At 44.6% G+C, this 24,448-nt stretch overlaps 1 protein-coding gene across 1 annotated transcript in view; it reads right to left on the reverse strand.

Annotated features, from left to right (window-relative positions):
• Positions 1–24,448, reverse strand: part of LOC126426724 (uncharacterized) — a 92,174-nt gene that overhangs the window by 54,449 nt on the left and 13,277 nt on the right. The window lies entirely within an intron of this gene.

Here is a 24,448-nt window from a genome sequence, read left to right on the forward strand (position 1 = left end):
ACGAGTAGGGGAGCAGGGAGACGAGTAGGGGAGCAGGGAGAGGAAGAGGAAGAGAGAAAGAGAGAGAGAAAGAGAGAGAGAAAGAGAGAGAGAAAGAGAGAGAGAAAGAGAGAGAGAAAGAGAGAGAGAAAGAGAGAGAGAAAGAGAGAGAGAAAGAGAGAGAGAAAGAGAGAGAGAAAGAGAGAGAGAAAGAGAGAGAGAAAGAGAGAGAGAAAGAGAGAGAGAAACATTCGAACAGATCTTGTGTAGAAACTGTCATGCCCATAACACTAATAATCACATATATTCAACAATTAGAAGTAGGCAGCAAGAAAATGTGGTGCCACAATTTAAATATTTGGAATCAAAGCTTTGTTTATGCTTGAAGACAGGCACAACAATAAGCGATTGACTCCGAAATATTGATCAAAATGATTTCTTACATACCAAGCAGCTACCAGCATACACAGTAACCATACATACTACAGAAGTGGATGCGTTTTACATCACCTCCTAAACCACTGGTTTGACTACAACCAAGCCAGATACACGTATTACTTACTATCTAGACTAAAATACTGAGAAGGTAAGAACCAGCAACCTCCTATGGAGGTGGGCAGGATGATGTGGAGAGAGGAATGGAAGAACAACAGACAGAGAGAGAGGTGGCAGAAACAGATGGACAGAGAGGGGTAGCAGATGGACAGAGGTGGTTGGCTGATTGAATGATTAAAGGCACCAAACTACTAGGTCATCTGTCCTTCCTCAAACAGGCAGGCGGGTCTACACAACTGTAGGTAAGAGAGACCCTACCACACACAATTCAGAGGAAGGAAACCCCAATGTCTATGAGACATATAAGGGACAAAAGGAAAAAATGAACACAGAGGATGGGAGAAAGGCAAGGTGCCTCATTTAGGGAGCAGCCAGAAGCAGCAGAGGGCAGAATGCAATGAGAGGACATACATCCCCAGTGCCTGCCACTTACCAGAGGTACTCTACTCATGAACAGCCTACAAAATACTAGCAATACAGACAGGGCCAGAGAAGTACAGAGACGAAAGATTAATTTGTCTAACACTATGTGACAGGAGGGAAGAAGTGTAAAAGAGCAGGTAGGGTAGGGTGAGAACCGGGCTGGACCACCAATCCCAGAACCGGGCTGGACCACCAATCCCAGACAGCCACAGCCTGGTCTGTGCAGAGGAGGCAATAGAGTGTTCTGCCAACCCGTCGATGGGCCTCAACAGCAACGATGGAGAGTACAGCAAAACGTGGACTACTGTTGAATGGGAATGACGACAGTGCGGTGTGTCCTCCCATTGGAAAGATGACCACAAGTCAGTCAGGTACGGATGATGTGGAGCTGGCAAAGGACAGTAGAATACTTCTGAGAGGCCTGCATGGAAGGACCTACAAGGATCCGTAGTCTTCTTTATCACTGGTAGTTTGAAGTTAGAGTGCTCCTTTCCATATTTCAGGTTCCTAAAACTTGATGGTGTAATACCAATCAGAGGTCTGTTTCCAGAATACTCATCACCAGAGCTGGTTTACTGGTAGCCAGATTGGCCTAGCTACCAGCAATGTTCATTCCCAGGGACCCCAACATGACCCATAGACCAAACAATCGTCATTGAGCATCCACCTTCCTCAAGAGCATACTGGGAATACTGATTAGCAATAACCATGGGATGCTGAGGGTAATACTGGGTGAGAGCTTCTAAACTGGTCAAAGAGGTTGCAGCAGATGAAGGACCCACTACTGGAGGGAAGGATATGCTCAACAAGAGCACGAGAGATGGCTAACAACACTAAAGCTTCTCTCAAGGAAGGCAGTTCAGTATGACCCGTGACAGTGTAAGCAAAGCCCATGTGATCAGCAACCATCAAGCAATCTGTATAGACTACTGCTGAAGCCTGGGATGTACCATAAATGGAGAAAAATTGGTGGCAGAGGGCCTCAGGAGGGACCATGTCTTTCGGACCTCATGAGTCAAGACAAAGCTGTGACCAAGGGGTTCCCCACAGAGGTGTACATGAGTGGGCTCAGAGGAGAGATGGAGGAAGAAATAACTGGAATTCAGAGGGGAGGGACAGGGTGTGGACTGCAATCATAATCCCTGATCTGGGCCACCATTGTGGGAGACAGGTTTCCACATTTGGAAAGAGGGGACAATAGTTTGGATGCTTAGAGTTGCAAACATAGGTAGCACAACTGAGAAGCTGTTGTTGGCACCTGGTACACAATGATTGGACCAAAGCCTCCATGAGTAATCTGTCCATAGGACTAGAACAAAAGGCTCCTGTTGCAAATCAAATCCCACAGTTGTGTATCTGATTCAGTATCCACAATGCTGAGGGCAAAGCCGAACCATATGCCAGACTCCCATAACCAAGACACAGTTTGATCACGGCTTTGTAAAGCTGCAGAAGGGTAGTGCACTCTGCACCTCTGTTGGTGTCACTCAGGCGACCAAGTGTACTGAGGTGCAGCAAGCACTTTCACTTACACTGCAAAAGACTGAATTCATGTCAACTAAGAAACAGAGACCAGTCCTAAAAACAGTAAGTTCCTGCCACACTGAGTAGTTTGTAATCAAGATAAAGTTCTGGTTGTAGATGAACAATATGATGTTGACAAAAAACCATGACATGAGTTTTGGCAGCTGAAAACCGAAAGCCATGGATGAGTGCCCATGTTCATTTCTTTTGTAGTCTACAGTCAGTGACACCCACACTAGAGGAGCAATAGTAAGAGGCAGAAGTAGTCAGCATACAGGGAGGGTGATACTGATGACCTCACAGCTGGAGGCCGCTATTGATGGCTTGTAGAAGCACCAGGACATGCAGTACAGAACCCTGCAGGTCTCCAATCTCTTGGATATGGGGAGTGTTGTGGAAGCACCAACTAGAACCCAGAACATACACAGACACGAAATTCTACATAAAAACTTGGAGTGGATCCCAGAGACCCTATTCAAATGAGGTATCAAGGATATGGTGTCACCTGCTGGTGTCAGAGCTTTTGCAGGTCGTTTAAGACTGTTACAACGCATTGACACTGGGCAAAAGCAGACCGGCTGGCAGACTGCAGGCAAACCACATTATTAGTAGTGAAGCAGCTTTGCCAAAAACCACACTGTGACGCAGCCAGAAGACCACAAGACTGAAGGAGCCACACAGCTGTCAGCTCACTGTGCACTCAAGCAATATACAGAGAACATTGGTGAAACTTAATGGGCGATAACTGCTTATCTCTAAAGGTGCTTACCCAGTTTCAGCACTGTGATAATGATGCTTTCTAATTATTGTGATTGGAACTAGCTCTTGGTCCAGATCCAGTTACAGATGGCGAGGGTATAATGGTGACAATCCACTGATAGGTGCTTGATCACTTGGTTGTCGATGTGACCGGGCCCTGGGGCTGTACCAGGGTAGAGGGCAAGGGCATTTATGAATTCCCACTCAATTAATTGAGCTTTATACAGCTCCAGGTGGCACGTAGTAAAAGATAATTTCTTTTACTCCACCCCTTGCTTAAGAACATGAAAAACATGTTGATAAATCTCAGATGCTGAGACTCTAGCATATGCAGAGAAAAATGTTGGCAATGGTGTCTGGGTCAGTGAAGACAGTGGAATTTCAAGGCAATAGCAGATACACCTACTAGTGTCTGGTATATATAGAAACATATCTTAGGTCAAACATGCGAAGGAGAGGTTTATTGTCTGATGGTTGAAACAGGCTGCTCCCAGCATTCTTGTTTACATCATTTCATCAGGTGGCAGACCCAGGAATGAAGCCACTTGAAGTAAATAACATACTCCATTGATTGGTGCCACTTATAGTGCTGGAGAGCCCACCTATTATCACTAATGGCCTCTACAATTTCTGATGACCACCAATGTACTCTCTTCTGTCAGAGCAGGTCCAAGAAACAGAGGATTGCTAAATCAGCTGCCAAATGAATGGCTGTAATTATATTCTGGACTGCCTTGTTGATGTCTCCATGTGGCGAGGTGTCAGGGCTGACATGAAAGGCAAAAGCACTACAGTCAGCAATGATGTCAGCCGATCTGGGCACACACCCAGGGTAGTGATGATGAGGGAGGAACAAGGCTTCCAGTTCTGTTTGGCCTCTTTGCCAGTAGGTTTGTCCCGAGTCTTTTATCTTCTTCACTTTCTAGAAAACAGTGTAATCTGGTGGATAAGGAGTGTGGTGTTTTCCTCAGTGGACAAAGAAGGGGAGAGATGCAAACACAGCATTTGCAAACGATACTCATCCACAATCTCTAGAGATGGGGTTAGTGCTGCAATGCAAAGACATGCCCAAATTCCAGACACTTGAAGCACCAGAGTGACCTACAATTTCACACAGCATCAGTATACCATCACATTGACCTTCTCAGCTAATGAATCACTCTAAAAGGCCCCTGTGGAGAGGGGAAGGACATGTACAGAGAATGGAGTGAAATATAATGGAGGTCAAGGTGGTCAGAACTGGAGTAAATGCATACCCAGGTGAAGCCAAGAGGTCTACTAGTTTTCCTTATTATAAAAGTTCCTTCATTCTGAAAAACAATGCCCTATCATTATTGTACAAAATATAAAACATGTAAGATATCATGAGGACTTTCTGCTTCACTCCAGTGTCACTGTCACAGCCATTATGTAATGAATTATGGATGCTATGTAACTTACAAATTTAATTATTTTACATTTGAATGTAATTGTGAATTTGTCCTACATCTACACAAAAATAAATATAATCGTTTTGCTTGCACCACTAACTATCCTTCAGAAGTCACAAAAACAACTCATGTATATGGCATCCGGACACCCATGGTCATTGTCCTAGTAACCCAAAACTAAAAGCAAATTTTTCACTATAATGAACAGGAATAAGGAATGACTATGTAAAAAGCTATGACTACTTGTTTATGTGCACTAGACTACAAATTCACAGCTGGTTTACTCTCCACCAGTTTTCCTAGTCAAATGGTGTAATGATGCAGTCAAACTCTCGGTACAATTACAGCTGACACTGAACATCAATGCGCGCCACCAAAGTTAATTTTACAGCCATTTCCCTCTTTTTACATCTACATTTGTTCTTTCATGATTTTTCTGAAACCTCCTACCTGCATCCACAATATCCAGTATCAAGTTTATCCCTACAAAAGCAGTGGCTTAACAAATTTATTTTTTGGGCCACTGAACTCAAAGATTCTCGTGGCATTTGCTATAAAAAGCTAATTGAGTGGTATAATGTGTGCGGAACAAATACAGAACTTCTGAAGTATCAGTATTAGCAGGTGCATAAATATATTTGGGTTAATAATTTTCTTTTACTGTGTCTTTCTGTGTGGAAACCAATATTGTAAGCTTTTCTCCATCTCTATTTAGCTTTTGCTTTCTTGTGGGAATGCGAGAGCCTTGCCCTCAATTTACTAATTTTGTCGTTCATCTTAACCCTGCTGTAACTGCCACTGCCATCATCTGTTTAAAACCTGGCTCGGGGGGGAAACATCACCTCTGTGACTTACAAATGGCAGAGTACATTTGATATTCTGGAGCGAATGTTCTGACAACTGAGCCACATACATCAGGGAAGCAGAGTCGCTGACAGGTAATCAGTTTGAAAGCTACAATCTCCGCGATAGCTTGGAAGTGATAAAAAGTTAACAACTGCATTATCAGATATTACCACAGACTTTAGCCAGTACTGTGCTTAGTGATATTAGGAATATGGGGAGCATGGCTCAGTGTGTTTTACTGCTAAGTGTACCAGTGTTGTATTTTTCAGTGTGAATGAAGTGTTTATTCAAGAATAATTGGCATCTGATTTACCTACATCGTAATACTATAATAAAATGGAGAGTTATGTAATAAGGAAAAAAGTAGAAACATCTGATGATTCTGGTCACCATTCAGCTGCAAGAATGCCACCAGATGTAAAGGCAGAGCCCAGCACTTCATCGAAAGTTCCACAATAAAGTGCATCAACAGATTCGTTTGGTCCCAAGATTACTGGCAACAATTTCGATATACACTACTGGCCATTAAAATTGCTACACGACGAAGATGATGTGCTACAGATGCGAAATTTAACCGACAGGAAGAAGATGTTGTCATATGCAAATGATTAGTTTTTCAGAGCATTCACACAAGGTTGGCGCCGGTGGCGACACCTACAATGTGCTGACATGAGGAAAGTTTCCAACCGATTTCTCATACACAAACAGTGTTTACTGGCGTTACCTGGTGAAACATTGTTGTGATGCGTTGTGTACAGAGGAGAAATTCGTACCATCACGTTTCTGACTTTGACAAAGGTCGGATTGTAGCCAATCACGATTGCTGTTTATCGTATCGCGACATTGCTGCTCGCGTTGGTCAAGATCCAATGACTTAGCAGAATATGAAATGAGTGGGTTCAGGAGGGTAATACAGAATACCGTACTGGATCCTAATGGCCCTGTATCACTAGCAGTGAAGATAACAGGCATCTTATCTGCATGGCTGTAACGGATCGTGCAGCCACGTCTCGATCCCTGAGTCAACAGATCGGGATGTTTGCAAGACAACAACCATCTGCACGAACAGTTTGATGACGTTTGCAGCAGCATGGACTGTCAGCTCTGAGACCATGGCTGCAGTTACACTTGACGCTGCATCACAAATAGGAGCACCTGCGATGGTGTACCCAACGACGAACCTGGGTGCATGAATGGCAAAACTAAATTTTTTCGGATAAATCCACGTTCTGTTTACAGCATCATGATGGTCGCATCTGTGTTTGGCGACATCGCAGTGAACGCACATTGGAAGCATGTATCCGTCATCAGCATACTAGTGTGTCACCTAGTGTGATGGTATGGGGTGCCACTGGTTACACTTCTGTCACCTCTTGTTCGCATTGACGGCACTTTGAACAGGGATGTTACATTTCAGATGTGTTACGACCCATGGCTGTACCCTTCATTCGATCCCTGCGAAACTCTACATTTCAGCAGGATAATGCACGACTGCATGTTGCAGGTCCCATTTGGGCCTCTCTGGATACAGAAAATGTTCAACTACTGCCCTGGCCAGCACATTCTCCAGATCTCTCACCAATTGAAAATGTCTGGTAAATGGTGGGCGAGCAACTGGCTCGTCACAATACGCCAGTCACTACTCTTGATGAACTGCAGTATCGTGTTGAAGCTGCAGGAGCAGCTGTGCCTGAACATGCCATCCAAGCTCTGTTTGACTCAATGCCCAGGCATATCAAGGCCATTATTACGGCCAGAGGTGGTTGTTTTGGGTACTGATTTCTCAGGATGTATGAACCCAAATTGCGTGTAAATGTAATCACATGTCAGTTCTAGTATAATATATCTGTCCAATGAATACCTCTTCATCATCTGTATTTCTTCTTGGTATAGCAATTTTAATGGCCAGTAGTGTATTAGCATCAGGAAATATTAGTGATGATACAAAACACAAGCTCCTCACAGCTCCAAGGAAAAATGGAAAAGGTTATGTCATTCCTACTTCTGAGCACAACAGTAGAGGGTGGGTGGAACGTAGACAAAGCACTATCATCATTTTGAACAGTATCCACGGCTGGTGTTCTCACAACTTAAATAGGGACTTCTTAGCATTAACTGTTCAATTTTTGTGAATAATAAAATGGTTGGAGGAAATAAATCGATTTTCACCAAGACAGTTGTGACTGAACCACTAACAAAGTTTGCCAAACTTTCTGGTATAGATAGTAATCTCGAGACTCACTCTCAGCTCTAGTACAATGTTGAAGTGTTAACAGATGCAAAATTATTTTTGGCAACATGAGGAATTCAAACTTGATGTCATAAATAAATTGTCAAGACAGAGAATGGAAATCATTATGGAAAACAGAGACCATCTTTTACCTATAGTAAAAACAATCATATTTCATGGAAAGCAAAGTACTCCCCTACGGGGGATGGAGATGATGGGAGTCTATCACAAAACGATAATGATTGTGAAGATATAGTAATACTGGGAACTTAAGAGCTCTTCTAAAATTTAGAATTGACGATGGAGACTCAACTAAAACATGACCTTGAGACCACTAAAGCAAATCCCACTTACGTAAAACAATGGGAAACACACTTATTTCATGCTGTGGAAAAGTGATTATCGAGACTACTGGAGGAAACCAAAGATTCCTGTTATTTTAGCATAATCTTCGATGAGACTACAGACACAGTGCACATTGTCCAACTGAGTTTAGCTGCAAGGTATGTTGATCGTGATAGCAAAAATACAGGAAAGATTTTTGGGTTTCATTGACATCAATAAAGACAACGATTATAGTGGAAACGTTGACAATGAACCTCTACAGAGTTAAGATGAAGAGTGTAGCATTACTTGTGAACTATTAGGTACTACGATACTTAGGAGAATGGAAAGCCTTTCTCTGTCCCAGGAGAACTGTGCGGGTATAGGCTGTGATGGTTGCTCAATTAATACGAATATGCCAGAATTGAAAGGAGCCGTGGCTACAATAAAAAGCAAAGCTATAAACATGCAAGCAGCACGGTGTCAAAGTCATCAGCTGACCCTTGGTCTCTCTCCCACAGTTGCAAAGTTACAAATGTGAGAAACTCACTTGGTACTAATGAAGTAGTAGTATTGTTCATTACAGTGTCTAGCAAGCAGTTTGCAACCTTGAGGATTCACCTACAACACTCACTGCACTCACATTGTCAAATGAATGATGTTGCTATTCAATTCACAGCTCATCTCTGAACAGTTTGCAAAGTTCTTTAAGAAATACAGTGTTGGAGGGATAGAACAACGGCTGCCAAAACCAATATCTTCTTTCGAGCTCTCTCTAATTGCGAGTTTATCATCACTGTTTACACTAGTGGCATTATGTGCATAACATATCCAGTCAGCAAAATCTTACAAGTCCCTATCTTGGATGTCACAATAGCTAAAGAAAATTAGATTCAACGTACAAGGTCTATGACAGCATGAGAGCTAAAGCAGATAGCCATTTTTCTTGTACTGTTTAAGAGGCAAAGGCAGTTATGGGAGAGTCAGACATGGAGATGAGTGTTCCTCATCTTACAGGGAAACTTACAGGGAAAACTGATCATAATTATGATGCTATGACATACTGGAAAAGAACTGTTTTTATTCCAACACTGACATGTGAGAACATTTTTCTGAAGAAAATAATTATCATTTAAAATTCAACATCCTTTTGCCCCCACAACTACTGAACCATGATGGTAATGGTCTGGCACACAATCCAAATTAGTGCTAAATTGAACTACTGTTATTTGAAGAAGAATCACATCTTGTGATTAAAAACAGACTAATGGGACAGATTCTTCAATACAAGCAAATGAGCATAAACACCCTTAATGATTGTGATTCTGTCATGTAAGTGCTGTCTGTCTGTCCTAAATCTGACTATCCTACTTTGCACAAGCTGTAAAAATTTTCGCTTGTCTACCTACATCTATTGCTATAGTAGAAAAGTTTCTCAACATTCTGGCATACAAAGACATGGCCGAGGTTGACAATGAAGGAGGATTGACTTAATGGCTTAGCTCTGTTGGACACTCACCCCAACATTCATTGTCCTATTGACAATGTATTAAGCAATTTTCCAGGAAGAATAGGTGCATAGAATTCATCATTTAAGGAACAGAACCACAATTTTAACTTTTTTATATTGTAAGATGGTACTGTGTTGTACATGTGTATAATCAGTTTAAATAAAACTTTCTTAAGCTTTCCATGTGACTTGATTCTTTTTTATTACAGTAAAAGTAAAGGTACCTCAAGATATCTTTAGTGCCCCATCCTTGAGGTTTTCATATACCTGCCTCTGTCGCATATGAAATCTGGTGTAAGTTCTATTGGCCAGCTCTGTACTGTGGCTCATATGCATTAACAAAAGCTGTTAGTTGGGCTCAGAGGGCATCCTAGGCTCCATTTTGGCTGTTGGCTGAAGTGGCAATGAACATCTGTTAATGAGACAAAAGAGCATCTTAATTTCTAGAGTCAAGCTGTGGATGAACTACTAACAACTAATTTGGAGCAGAGTTTAAGATTCAGATCAGACCTATTAGTTTTGTGATCTCCACTACATATTCTGTGGAAAATGGTAGGGTTCCTATGTAGTAGCGATGAGTATGTTTCGGAAATGTAATCTCATGTTTACGAAACTGTTGTGTAAATTCATGCAGTCTACTGCACAGTCATCTTTTGTTTGTTTTGAATGGCCAGCAACTCCTTGTCTCAGAGGTTCAAACTGCAATATGTGAAACACCAGTAGGGCACTGTAAGGGATGCACAATTACCAACTGAAAAACGAAAATTTCATTCACACCAGTAGAAGATACCAAGTATTGGTAGTCAAACACTTAATGCTCCCAGTATGTGTTGTTGCTGCATTCAGCTGCAGTGATGCAGCTGCACAATGAGAGAGTGCTGACTGTAATGGCACAGTGAGAGTAGGAATATTGCACTGACCGAATGTTTGTCCCCATTATTTTGGGTTTCCCCAGCAAGCAAAATTATACCATATTGTGACAAATGTTTTTACCAAGAAATGATCATAAATATGGAGTGCAATTATTACACATTCATGTCCACAACACTGGCCAAAGGATTGCAGTAAGGAAAACATGTTCAGATTGTTTGAACAGGATGTGGTGATACATAGACAAGTCCGAAAGAAAGGACACCACATATATAATTAAGGTGATGTCAGACAATGATTGTTTCAGTGCAGATGCACACCATGCTCTAACTCTTACAGGAACCAGTGAGACACCATGTGTAATGAGAATCATGAGCATGAGCATTGCATCAGTAGTGTGTGAATAAGTTGAGAATTTGGGTCTGACAGGAAGCATGCTAGAGTAGTCCATGCATATGTGATAACCACTGCGACCAGATGGCATAGTCGTCTGCATGGTTGGTTGAGGTTTAAGGGACCAGACAGCAAGGTCATCAGTCCCTTGTTTCAAATATGCGCCATTCCGCTAATGGGACAACTCAGTAAAGTCAGAACAATAAAACGGAAAAAGGGAAAAAAACGTAAAAAGGCAGTCATGTTGTCACTGGTAAAAACAAAATGAGGGAAGTCGGCAAGAGAATGAACCCAACACTATGCTGAAGCAGCATAGGCAAGACCACCTGTGAATTGAAAGGTACAACTGCTATAATGTAGAAAGTACGTATGGGAATAGAATGACTAACCAAGCCTTAAAAAAAGGGTAAAAACAGAGTAAAAGGGGAAGAAAAGAGGAATTCGGTCAGGGAGGTGAATCAGGAATCTCTGAACACTGCTTACAGTGGGAGACACCCAAACACTCACCGCCCTGCCCCAACGCCAGAGAGAGATTAAAAACCTTAAAACTGAGAATAAAAACCACTTTCCCGGAGGAAACCGAGAACCAGAGAGACCATCCGGGAATCGTCAGCCAACATCAAAGGTAAAGCATGGGGGAGCCTGTACTTAGCACGCAGAGCCAAAAGAAGGGGGCATTCAACCAAAATGTGGGCTACGGACTGGAAGGCTCCACAACCACATAGTGGGGGTGGCTCATCACGCAAAAGAAAACCATGGGTCAACCGAGTATGGCCAATGCGGAGACGACACAGTGTGGTCAAGTCCTTTCGGGAGATGCGAAAGGAAGAACGCCACGGGCCTGGGGTCACCTTAATTGAACGAAGTTTATTAGACAGGGGAGTAACCTCCCAAGAATTGGCCCATGACTGTGCGAAGTGGGATTTGATGTGAAGCCGTAAATCCGCTGCAGGAGGGGCTACAGAAAATGGGGGTAAGTAACTGCTCCCCCAGCCAAACGATCAGCGAGCTCATTACCCGGGATACCCACATGGCCAGGGACCCAAAGGAAGTCAATAGAACAAGCAGCACGGTGAATATCAGCGAGATGGTCATGGATGGCAGAGACCAAGGGATGGCGCGAAAAACACCGGTCAATAGCAAGAAGGCCACTCATCGAGTCCGTGCATAACAAAACGCGGTTGTGTTGGGACTGTTTAACAAAGGTAAGGGCCTGGGAAATTGCCATCAATTCCGCAGTAAACACCCCACATGTAGGTGGCAGCAGATGACTTTCCGTTCCAACAGAGGACATGAAGGCATACCCAACACGATCAGCAGATTTAGAGCCATCAGTGTAAAAAACAACAGCATCCCAAAACTCCCTTAAAATTTGGCAGAAAAAGGAACGGAACTCCACCAGGGGGATGGAATCTTTCGGACCGCGGCGGAGATCCGTACGAAGTCGAGGCCGAGGAACTAACCAAGGAGGGTGGAGGGGAGGGAGTGAGGAAGACAGGACAAAGGAGGAAGCTGAAAATCACGGCTAAGAGACGCAAGGCGCAGCCCAACCGGTAAACCCGCCCCCGAGGGCGGGAATCGGGTGGGCGACGTCCATGGTCTGGGAACAGGATAGAATAGGAAGGATGAGTGGGAGAGGAACGGATAGTGAGTGCGTAACACCAGAAGCTGGGACCGCCGAACAGAAAGGGGGGGGGGGGATCCCAGCTTCAACCAGGAGACTATCAACAGGGCTAGTAGGGAAGGCACCGGTGGCCAAACGGATACCACGATGGTGGACTGGATCCAGCACGTGCAGTGTGGAAGGAGCAGCTGAACCATAAACTTGACAACCATAGTCCAAGCGAGACAGAACTAGAGCACGATAAAGACGGAGGAGGAGGGAACAGTCCGCACCCCAAGAGGAGTGGGCAAGGAAGCGAAGGACATTGAGTTTACGGAAACATCCTACCTTCAGGAGTCTGATATGGGGCAGCCAAGTGAGCTTGTTGTTGGAAAGAAGACCCAGGAAACGAAACTGTGTGACCACAGGCAATCGTTGTGCAGTAAGATAGAGCTCTGGATCAGGATGGATCGTAGTACGGCGACAGAAGTGGACCACTCGCGATTTTAAAGGAGAGAACTGAAACCCGTGTGAGAGGGTCCATGCAGAGGCACGCCGTATAGCTACCTGGAGCTGCCGCTCTGCAGATGCCATAGAGGAGGAACTAACCCAAATGCAGAAATCATCCACATACAGGGCAGGGGCGACCAAGGGACCGACAGAGGCTACAAGTCCATCGATAGCAATGAGGAAAAGAAGGACATTCAAGACAGAACCCTGTGGGACGCCCGTCTCCTGGGTCCGTGGAGAACTAAAAGCAGTACCAACTCGAACTCTGAATGACCGATGGATCAGGAACTGTCGGATAAAAATTGGGAGTGGGCCCCGAAGACCCCACTGATGAAGGGTAAGTAAGATGTGATGGCGCCAGGCTGTGTCATAGGCCTTGCGAAGGTCAAAAAACACTGCAACCAAATGGCGGCGCTGGGAAAAGCCTGCCGAACTGCGGATTCCAAGCGAAGTATATGATCGATTGAAGACCGTCCCTCTCAAAAGCCACACTGGTAAGGCGACAATAGATCCCGAGATTCGAGGACCCAATTGAGCCGACGGACTACCATCCGTTCAAGTAACTTACAAACAACATTGGTCAAACTAATTGGCCGATAGCTGTCAACAGATAGGGGGTTCTTACCAGGCTTAAGGACAGGAACCACAATGCTATCCCTCCACTGAGAAGGGAAGTCACCCTGGAGCCAGATACAGTTAAACACCCGAAGATGATGTTGCCGTTGTGGAGCACTGATGTTGAAGCAGTTGGTTATGAATGGAATCTGGGCCAGGGGCCGTATCATGAGAAGAAGATAGAGCAGAAAGAAATTCCCATTCAGTGAAAGGTTCGTTGTAAGATTCTGACTCACAAGTGGTGAAACATAAGGTGACAGCTTCAGCCTGCTGTTTTTGATGAAGGAAAGCAGCTGGATAGGAGGCTGACGCTGACGCCACTGCAAAATGGGTCGCAAGATGTTCTGCAAGAACTAATGGGTCCGTACAAATGCCATCTGGGAGGTGAAGGCCTGGGAGGGTGGACTGCCAATGGCAACCTTAGAGAGAACGAAGTGTAGCCCATACCTGTGACAGAGGGACAGTAGAACCAAGGGAAGAAATGAATCGTTCCCAACATATCCGCTTACCCTGTTTGATTAAATAACGGGCTTTAGCACGGAGGCGTTTAAAGGTAGTAAGGCTGGCTACAGATGGGTGCCTCTTCAAGTGTTGCAAAGCTCGACGGCGAGCACGGATGGCAATGGCAATGGCCGTACTCCACCACGGGACTTGCCGGCGACAAAATGGTCCAGATGAGCGCAGGACAGCAAGGCTAGCAGTGCGAACAATCGCGTCAGACACGTCACGTAGGACGTCATCAATACAACCCGACAAAGAGGGAGAAAACTCGACCTGTGCAGTGTATAGAGGCCAATCGGCGCGGCGGAAAGACCAACGAGGTAACCTTTCCATCGGGGAGCGGGAAGGGAGCGTGATAACCAACGGGAAATGGTCACTATCACAAAGGTCGTCGTGTGGCGACCAGTGTAATGAAGGGAGGAGAGAGGGAGAAGAAAGAGGAAGATCAATGGCAGAAAAGGTACTATGACCGGCACTGACATGAGTAGGGGAGCCATCATTAAGAAGGCACAGGTCGTGGTCTGCAATAAATTGGTCTATAAGACCACCTCGTCTAGATGGAAAGGCACTGCCCCACAAAGGATGATTAGCATTAAAATCCCCAAGGAGGAGGAAGGGAGGAGGAAGTTGCTGAAGAAGGGTGGTTAAGGCAGCAGGTGTAAGAGTCCTGTCAGGAGGGAGATAAAGATTGCAAACTGTGTCTGGACCCTAACAGCAACCGCTTCCAATGTAGGTTGGAGAGGAATCCACGTGCTAGCAATGTCTGCACGGACCAACGTACAAACGCCACCAGAAGCCCGCATTGGTCCAACCCGATTTCGACAGAAAATACAGAATCCATGGAGGGTCGGTGAGTGAGCATCAGTAAAATGAGATTCCTGGAGAACCACACAAGCTGCAGAGTAGGACGAAAGAAGGGATTTCAACTCCGGAAGGTGACGATAGTATCCATTACAATTCCATTGGAGAACCACAGAACGATGGTTTAAATGAGGGCTGAACACGCTATTTTCAGTCATACCTCCGGGTCTCCACCTGTCACCGACAAGGAGGGGCGACATCCATGAACGACAGGTCAGAATCCGGTTGTGAAGTCGGGGAAGGGACCTCCGGTGACACCAGAGGCTCTTTGTCCCGGGACTTATGTTTCTTCTTCTTTTCAGGTTGAGATCGAGGAGGGCTGTGTGGCATAAAGGAGCCAGCTGCAGCAAGATCAGGAACAGAAAGAGACGGGGCGACCTGGGGGCCGACAGACCGCGGCTCTCGCGGTCGTTGCGCGGCAGCAGACCTTTGACCTGGAAGGTGCCGGGAAGGGGCATCCCAGGAGAGGCGCCCTTGACTGGCAGACGCCGAAGGAGTGGGACACTTCTCCGGCTGGGGAGGGGAGCAGCGCCCATAGGAGAAGGTGTGGGAGCTGCAGGGGAGGGGGGAGGAGACGGGTCTGGGATGGGGGTAAGGAAGGGGGAGGAAGGGGTGAAGATGTAACCAAGGCGTAACTAGATGTCATGGACACAGGGTGCAGTCATGCATATTTCGTACGGGCCTCTGTGTAGGTTAAACGATCGAGGGACTTTTACTCCTGTATCTTTTTTTCTTTCTTATATACCGGGCAATCTGGTGAACGTGGAGAATGACTACCATGACAATTTACACATACAGGAGGGGGAACACAGGGACTCGCCTCATGGAGTGGACGTCCACAGTCACCACAGAGAGGGGCCTGGGAACAGCGAGAAGACATGTGGCCAAATCGCAAGCACTTAGAACACCTCATAGGAGGCGGGATGTACGGCTTCACATCACAGCGATAGACCATAATCTTAACTTTCTCAGGGAGGGTATCCCCTTCAAAGGCCAGGATAAAGACACCAGTATCAATACGATTATCTTTAGGACCCTTCTGAACACGCCGAACAAAGTGAACACCCCGCCGTCCAAGATTGTCCCGAAGTTCCTCATCAGTTTGAAGGATGAGGTCCCTGTGAAAAATCACACCTTGTACCATATTTAGAGACCGGTGGGGGGTAATGGACACAGGAATTGTGCTAAGATGGGTACAGGCACGAAGGGCCGCAGATTGGGCAGCTGAAGCAGTGTTTATCAGCAATGAACCCGACCGCATCTTGCTCAGGGAGTCCACTTCGCCAAACTTGTCTTCAATGTGTTCCACAAAGAATAAAGGTTTGACACTGGTGAAAGTATCTCCATCAGTCCTGGTGCAAACTAGATAACGGGGGAAAGGTTTTGCCCCTAGACGACGGGCCTGACCCTCTTCCCAGGGGGTAGCCATGGAAGGGAAGGGCGAAGGGGCAAGAGAAGCAGCACTTGAGGAATCAGTTACACACAGAGAGACAGCCGCAGAAGAATGGCCAGAGTTTTGGACCCGTATGCGTTTCATCTGCATAGCGTCCGCCCTGATACCACCCACTCCGATCAGGGGCTCTCCTCACGGGCGCCACCCACCCACAGGAAGGGCCGTCTGGCACGGCGGCCGTTGCCGGGAGTTCCGATGCTCCAGGGTGACGCGCAACCACTCCAAGGCATGCATGAGGTGGTCACAGCTCAGGTATCAGAAGTGTGATCCCTGTGTGTTCAGGGGGCTCAACCAAAAGGGTACATAGCGACCCCACCATATGGGCTGGCTACCGTGCTGGCTATGCACCCTAACATCAGACAACGACGTGAAAGAAAAGGTGGAATGTACTAGGAGGGTGCACGTCGGAGACACTAGATAAGGTGCTCTTCCCCAAATGGCTCACACTACGGAGGAGAAATTTTGTAATGGAGGTCAAACCCCAGAGGGGTACCAAGGAATGCCAAAAGGAGGAGATGATTACGCAACAAAGCCGGAGTGTAAAACCAACAGAACCAGGAGGATAGCGGGGGCCAACATAAGCAAGGACACCAATAGAGGGAGAGGAGAGGGCGAGGGGAAAGGAGCATGGAGGGGAAAGGAGGGGAAGGGAAAGGAAATGCAGCCCGGGAGAGAGAGAAGGCTGCAATGGCTCGGGACCCCGTGCTTGCCACGCACGAATCCACAAAAGAGTTGTGGACCCCCTGGGGGGAGTACTGATGGGGGTGTCAGCATTATTACCAAGATGGGGATTGAGATTCCAGGCAATTTAAAAGGGGACCACCCAGAAGGAACAAGCATAGGATGTGTTTCCAGTGTAACAAAGAGGGGCATCTTGTATGGCAATTTCCAGTTCCATGGAAGGAGAGTCAAACAACTGATGTCACAAGGAATGGAAGAGGCATGGTAGTGTTCTATTACCGGAGTGCTGTGTCTGTGTCTGTGTCAAGTCCGAAGTATGGAAACCACTGCCTTATCTTTGGGAACAACTTAACTAGGAACCAGTGTGCACCCTCCTTAACTATGGTAGTTCAGTTTGTCGTCTAGAGTATGTGTGGTATTTGGAGTTCTGCCATACCTGTGAATTACCTTGTTTGCATCCATCCTCCCAATGTCGAGCTCTCATTGGGCAGATGTTGCCTCTGGTTGTCAGAACTGAGTATTGGAAAATTGTTGGCCTGTGAAGTGGAAAGTAATTAAAAATCTTTCAGTGAATTTAATTTTGGGGTGTGTTTTGTAAGTGGTAGTGGGTTGGCATTAGATTGTCAAGGCAGGGTTGTTTATTTGAAATTTAACCCAGCTGAAAAACTCATGTTGTGCTCCTGTCGGGTTGCCACTGGAATTCATAGCGTTACCGCAACGTTCGCCATTTGGGCTCAGTCACCTTGGTCTAGTAGAGGTGAAGCAGGTACTAGAAGTTCTTGATTGTTTAGTGCAGGTGTTAACTAACAGACTCGACATCACCAATAAAATCCAGTACAAGATTCGCCTTACAAATGACATTCCAGAGAGGTACGATCTTTACAACTTTCTCTATCAAAGATGAAATGTATATGTGCGTTGATTAATAATATGTTGTTCGATGGGGTCATCGGGCCCTCAGCCTCAGCCTATGTTTCTCCCATATTCTCAATATCTATGGGCAGCAGAGCCGTGTTTCATCCAGTTGTGGATTATCGAGCAGTTAATGAGAAGGTAGTTTTGGAATCTGTCACTTCCAAATGTACCTAATTTGTTTTTCTTCATTCACTGGGGCTCAGTATTTTACTGTCCTGGATCTCAATCAGGCATATTATCAGATCATGTTAACAGAGGATTCCAAGCATACTACTGCCTTTTGTACAGACTGGAACCTCTACGAATTTAACAGGGTGGCCTTTGGTTTGTCAGTGGCAGCTGCCATTCTGTCTTGCCTTCTAGATTGTGTTTTGGGTGATTTCAAGTGTGTGTATAATTACCTATATGGCATTGTTATTTTTAGTGCTAGTCTGTCTGGACACCTGCAACATTTTGCAGACCTGGTTTACCAGAGGGAGGTGGGACTTGATGTGAAACCATCTAAATCACACTGGTACATAGGTTTCATTCTTGGGACATCTTAGTTCCACTGATTGCATTAGAATTGACCAGGAGTATACTGGTGATTTGTGAAAATTCCCAGTTCCTAGAAATAAGAAAGGTGTGGTACCATTCATAGACATGGCAAATGCCTTAACTATTTAAGAAATTTCAAATGGGATGAAAGTCATCAGGAATCTTTTGAAGGCATTAAGGTGGCACTTACTAACCCACTAGTATTAGCCATACCCAATTTTGAGCTCCTGTTGTTCTTGCAGATGGACACCTGTAATTCTTCTGGAGCAGAAAGTGGCAGCTGGCCTCCTGCAGGAACAGAATGAGATGGGTCTGTGGCAGGCTGATGCTCTATAGCCTATGCACCTTAAAACTTTCACCTGTGGAGATGAAATATTTTATGTATGAATAGGAAGCCTTGGCAGTTCTGTTTTCCCTTGACAAATTCAGATTTTATTTTGAACACCGAGACTTTTGTTTAGAGACTGACACTCAGCTTCTTAGTTAGGTTTTAGCTCATTACTTCTGTAACACCCTCTTAGGCAGTCATTTGGGAATTTACACAACTGTTAAGATCAGACAATACATCGCCTGGTCCTCCCTGTATAACAAAGACTGAAGGTTGGTGGGGGTCAAGATCGTTCAACATGTCACCTGGTTTTCCCTGTATAAGGACATCCAGAATTTGGTGGGGGGAGTGTGAGCTGTAAGGGAGCTGAGCCCAACCAGAATTCTACCATGGGGATTTTAGAGAGACACCTGATGCATAAATTTTTTATTGATTATATAGGACCTCTTCCACATGTGTGGGTGTTCGGCACCTATTAGTTATTATGAACAATTTCTCTTTTTTCTCTCTCATTCCAAGCAGAATGAGTGACTATTCTGGTAATTATCCAGCATTTGTTATGAATTTTTTCTCTTTATGGGCCACCCAGGGTGCTTGTTAGCAATAATGCTGCTGCTTTTGCTTCCCAGCTATTCATGAGGTTCTCCTTTGTCAATGGAATTAAGGATGTGATCACAAATCCTTATTACCTGCACACTTTGCTGACCAGGTGAACTGAAAGTTGAAGGCTGTGCTTATCTTTCGCAACAAGGCTCAGATGAAGTGGGACATGTCAGTACCATGGGTCAATTTTGTCTAACACTGCACAACCCAAGTCCCTGGAGGCTCCTCCAGTATTCCTTATGCTAGCACATCCAGTCAATTCTCCTCTCGTCAATCTGTGGTCAATCAATGATTTGCTTCCAGAACAAGTCACCCTAGCATTAACACAGCACAACTGGAGCCAGGCTAGGCATAATACCAAAATTTCACATCACAGGCTAGCCATCTGCAACAATCATGGACTACGTGGTTCAGTCCAAAGGTTGGGGACAGTGTTAGTCCAAAATCCTAATATTGCTCAAAAAGGGGAGTTAAGGTTTGCTAGCAAGCTGGCTCTTCAGTTCTCTGTACCCTATGAGATTGCCAGGGTTGTGAGCCTGGCAAACCACCTGGTTCTGAATTTCTGCACAAGTAAAGACTCACAAGTGCTTATTACCCAGGTGAAGGAGAGTCAGATGTGAAGGGCTCTTTAATGGCAAGGCAGGGGGAATTTGGTTTGGTGGGGGATGTTAAGATACGGTGGGGTTCGTCTCTTAATTCCAGCCTCATGTGCCTGGCAGATGTCACTTCTCGCAGCTTGGAGCTCATGGAACCAGTGGTGTTGTGGAGCCACACTGGGTGGCGAGGAAAAGCAGTGCATTTCACAGGCAGTCGGTGTCTTGAAGCTGGACTGGAGGGCGATCCATGCAGGGCTCATGGGCAGCATGTGCTGCTTGGCCCAACTTTGTGCCACTATCATTATCACCATCACTACAATAAAACAATCTTCTTTCAATTGTGGTAAGTGCCATAGTCTGATCAGCCCCAACGTTATGATCACCACTCTAAAAGCTGGTATGTCCACCTTTGGCACAGATAACAGCAGGGAGACATTGTGGCATGGAAGCAACTAGGACTTGATAGATCATTTGAGGTAGTTGGCACATGTTATGTTAAATCACATCCCAGATGTGTTCGATCAGGGTCAGAGCTGGCATATTTGGTGGCCATCATATCAATTGGAACTCACCACTGTATTCCTCAAACCATTCCACCACTCATGGCCTTGTGAAATGGTGCATAGTTTTGATGAAAAATGCCACTGCCATTGCGAAATATGATCATCATGAAGGGGTGGACCTAACATGAACCATGGATCTTGTCACTGGTTTGGAGGCTTGTGTGGCTCAGCAATGCAGACAGCCATACCAAAGGTGAAACTGCAATGGAGGGGTATCTGCTGAGAGGCCAGACAAACATGTGGTTGCTGAAGGAGGGGCAGCAGCCTATACAGTAGTTGCAGGGGCAACTTTCAGGATGACTGATTAATTTGGCCTTTTAACATTAACCAGAATGGTTTTGCAGTGCTGATAGTGCCAACAGGTGAAAGCAAGGGGAAACTACAGCTATAAATTTTCCAGAGGGGATGCAGCTTTACTTTGTGATTAAATGATGAAAGCATCCTCATGGGTAAAATATTCCGAAGGTAAAATAGCACCCCATTCAAATCTCCAAGTGGTGATAACTCGGGACCAAGTTGTTATCAGGAGAAAGAAAACTGGCGTTCTACAGATTGGTGCATGGAATGTCAGATCTCTTAATTCAGCAGGTAGGTTAGAAAATTTAAAAAGGGAAATGGATAGGTTGAAGCTAGATATAGTGGGAATTAGTGAAGTTCTATGGCATGAGGAACAAGACTTCTCGTCAAATGAATACAGAATTATAAATAAAAATGAAATAGGGGTGATGGAGGTGTGGGTTTAATAATGGATAAAAGAAAAGGAGTGTGGGTAAGTTACTACAAACAGCATAGTGAATGCATTATTATAGTCAAGATGAACATGAAGCCCATGCCTACCACAGTAGTACAAATTTATATGCCAACTAGCTCCATGGATAATTAAACAATTGAAGGAATGTATGATGAGATAAAATTATTTAGACAGTGAAGGGAGACAAAAATTTAATAGTCATGGGGGAATGGAATTCGATAGTTGGAAAAGAGAAGGAAACGTAGTAGGTGAATATGGAATGTGAGTAAGGAATTAAAGAGGAAGCCATCTGATAGAATTTTGCACAGAGCATAACTTCATCATACATTGTGCTCAAAAGTATCCACACACCCCAAAAACATTAGTTTCTCATATAGATGCATTGTGCTGCCACCTACTGCAAGGTACTCCACATCAGGGACCTATGTAGTCATGAAAGAGCAGAATCGGGTGCTCTGCGTAACTCATGGACTTCGAATGTGGTCATGTGATAGGGTGTCACTTGTGTAATACATCTGTGTGTGAGATTTCCACACTCCGAAACATCCGTTGGTCCACTGTTTCCAATGTGATAGTGACACTGAAACATGGAGGGACACTTACAGCACAAAAGCGGATAGACCGATCTTGTCTGTCGACTGAGATACTGCCAACACTTAAAGAGGGTCGTAATGTGTAATAGGCAGACATCTATCCAGACCAACAGACAGGAATTGCACACTGCATCAGGATCAACTGCAAGTACTATGACAGTTAGGCAAGTGGTGAGGAAACTAATTTCATGGTCGAGCAGCTAATCAATTTTTTAGAGGAGCTTGAAATTTATGAAGCAAAAATCAGAGAACCAACTAAACTGCTTAACTAGCAAAATGACTGTGCCCAAAGCCTACTTTGCTTTATTTGACAATGTTTTACTCTAACCACTGCACGCCACTGTTATATATGGTGTGTTGGTAAGTTCACCTAGTACTGAGTGCATCACATATTTACTTAGTTTTCGTATGTTTTACGCATGACTAGTATCTTCTTGTTCCTTCCCTATTCATTTCATAGACTGCATTTATCAGATAATGTGGATCACCCATTGTTACAGAATTTTATCATTATTTTCTTGCAATGGAGTGCCGCATGGTACGAAGGGCCCTCTGCCGGTCACGTTCCTCCAACCACTTCCCGCCTGTGTGGAATACTGGCATTAGTGCTAACAGAGGGCACTGATTATGTGCAGCACTATGTTTTCTTTCATTTGTGGCTCCTTTAGCAATTTGTTTTATGGTTGTTTAATATTACCAGGTGCACTGTCACTGGTGTTCAATATTAACGTCATTATCTAGAATATTGGCACTTGAGCACATGTCAACCACTGTTTCTTAACTCTTGCTCTTTATAACAATATTACTTATGTCTTTTTTTACTGCTTTTTATTACTGTAATGCCTTTTATAAATTATAAGCTTATTACAGACTTCAACTATTGTATCCCGTTTATTTCTGCTGTTTCAATTAATTATTGAAAACTAGTGTATGCCAACATTAGCGACATCTGGTGACCTTACAACACAAACATCTTGTGGCTACTGTACAGCAGCTTGTTTTCAACAGTAGCACTACTGACAACATGACTCATGCATGTGATGTAATTTATATGTTACGGTATATTGATAATGTATTTGACGATGCTGGTGCTGATTTAACATTTAACGATGCTACTATGGCTGCAGTACATTAGGACTTTGTTTTTATGAAACAGGTATGCTTCTTCATATTTAAAGTGCAGAAATATGTCAGTAGTACTTTTCATTATGGTCTTTTTATTGTTTTTTTTTTTAAGCTGTAGACAATCTGCGAGTATTTATGTTTTTCCCATTTTTTGCTGCAGATCTGATGGTCAAAAGTTTGTGACCATAGACATAAAGGAAACTTAGCCTAACTTTGTGTCGTGTTTTTCATGGAGGGGCTTGCACCGCTTATTGTTTTGTGTGGCACTATCACAGCACAGGCCTACATTGATGTTGTAAGCACCTTCTTGCTCCCCACTGTTGAAGAGCAATTTCGGGACGGCAATTGCTCCTTTCAACACAATCGATCACTTATTCACGATGCATGGCCTGTTGTGGAGTCGTTACATGACAATAACATTCCTGTAATGAAGTGGCCTTCATGGAGTCCTGACCTGAATCCTATACAACATCCTTGGAAAGTTATTATGAACAATTTCTCTTTTTTCTCTCTCATTCCAAGCAGAATGAGTGACTATTCTGGTAATTATCCAGCATTTGTTATGAATTTTTTCTCTTTATGGGCCACCCAGGGTGCTTGTTAGCAATAATGCTGCTGCTTTTGCTTCCCAGCTATTCATGAGGTTCTCCTTTGTCAATGGAATTAAGGATGTGATCACAAATCCTTATTACCTGCACACTTTGCTGACCAGGTGAACTGAAAGTTGAAGGCTGTGCTTATCTTTCGCAACAAGGCTCAGATGAAGTGGGACATGTCAGTACCATGGGTCAATTTTGTCTAACACTGCACAACCCAAGTCCCTGGAGGCTCCTCCAGTATTCCTTATGCTAGCACATCCAGTCAATTCTCCTCTCGTCAATCTGTGGTCAATCAATGATTTGCTTCCAGAACAAGTCACCCTAGCATTAACACAGCACAACTGGAGCCAGGCTAGGCATAATACCAAAATTTCACATCACAGGCTAGCCATCTGCAACAATCATGGACTACGTGGTTCAGTCCAAAGGTTGGGGACAGTGTTAGTCCAAAATCCTAATATTGCTCAAAAAGGGGAGTTAAGGTTTGCTAGCAAGCTGGCTCTTCAGTTCTCTGTACCCTATGAGATTGCCAGGGTTGTGAGCCTGGCAAACCACCTGGTTCTGAATTTCTGCACAAGTAAAGACTCACAAGTGCTTATTACCCAGGTGAAGGAGAGTCAGATGTGAAGGGCTCTTTAATGGCAAGGCAGGGGGAATTTGGTTTGGTGGGGGATGTTAAGATATGGTGGGGTTCGTCTCTTAATTCCAGCCTCATGTGCCTGGCAGATGTCACTTCTCGCAGCTTGGAGCTCATGGAACCAGTGGTGTTGT

This window comes from Schistocerca serialis, chromosome 11 (genome assembly GCF_023864345.2).
Source record: "Schistocerca serialis cubense isolate TAMUIC-IGC-003099 chromosome 11, iqSchSeri2.2, whole genome shotgun sequence".
NCBI classification, from domain to species: domain Eukaryota; kingdom Metazoa; phylum Arthropoda; class Insecta; order Orthoptera; family Acrididae; genus Schistocerca; species Schistocerca serialis.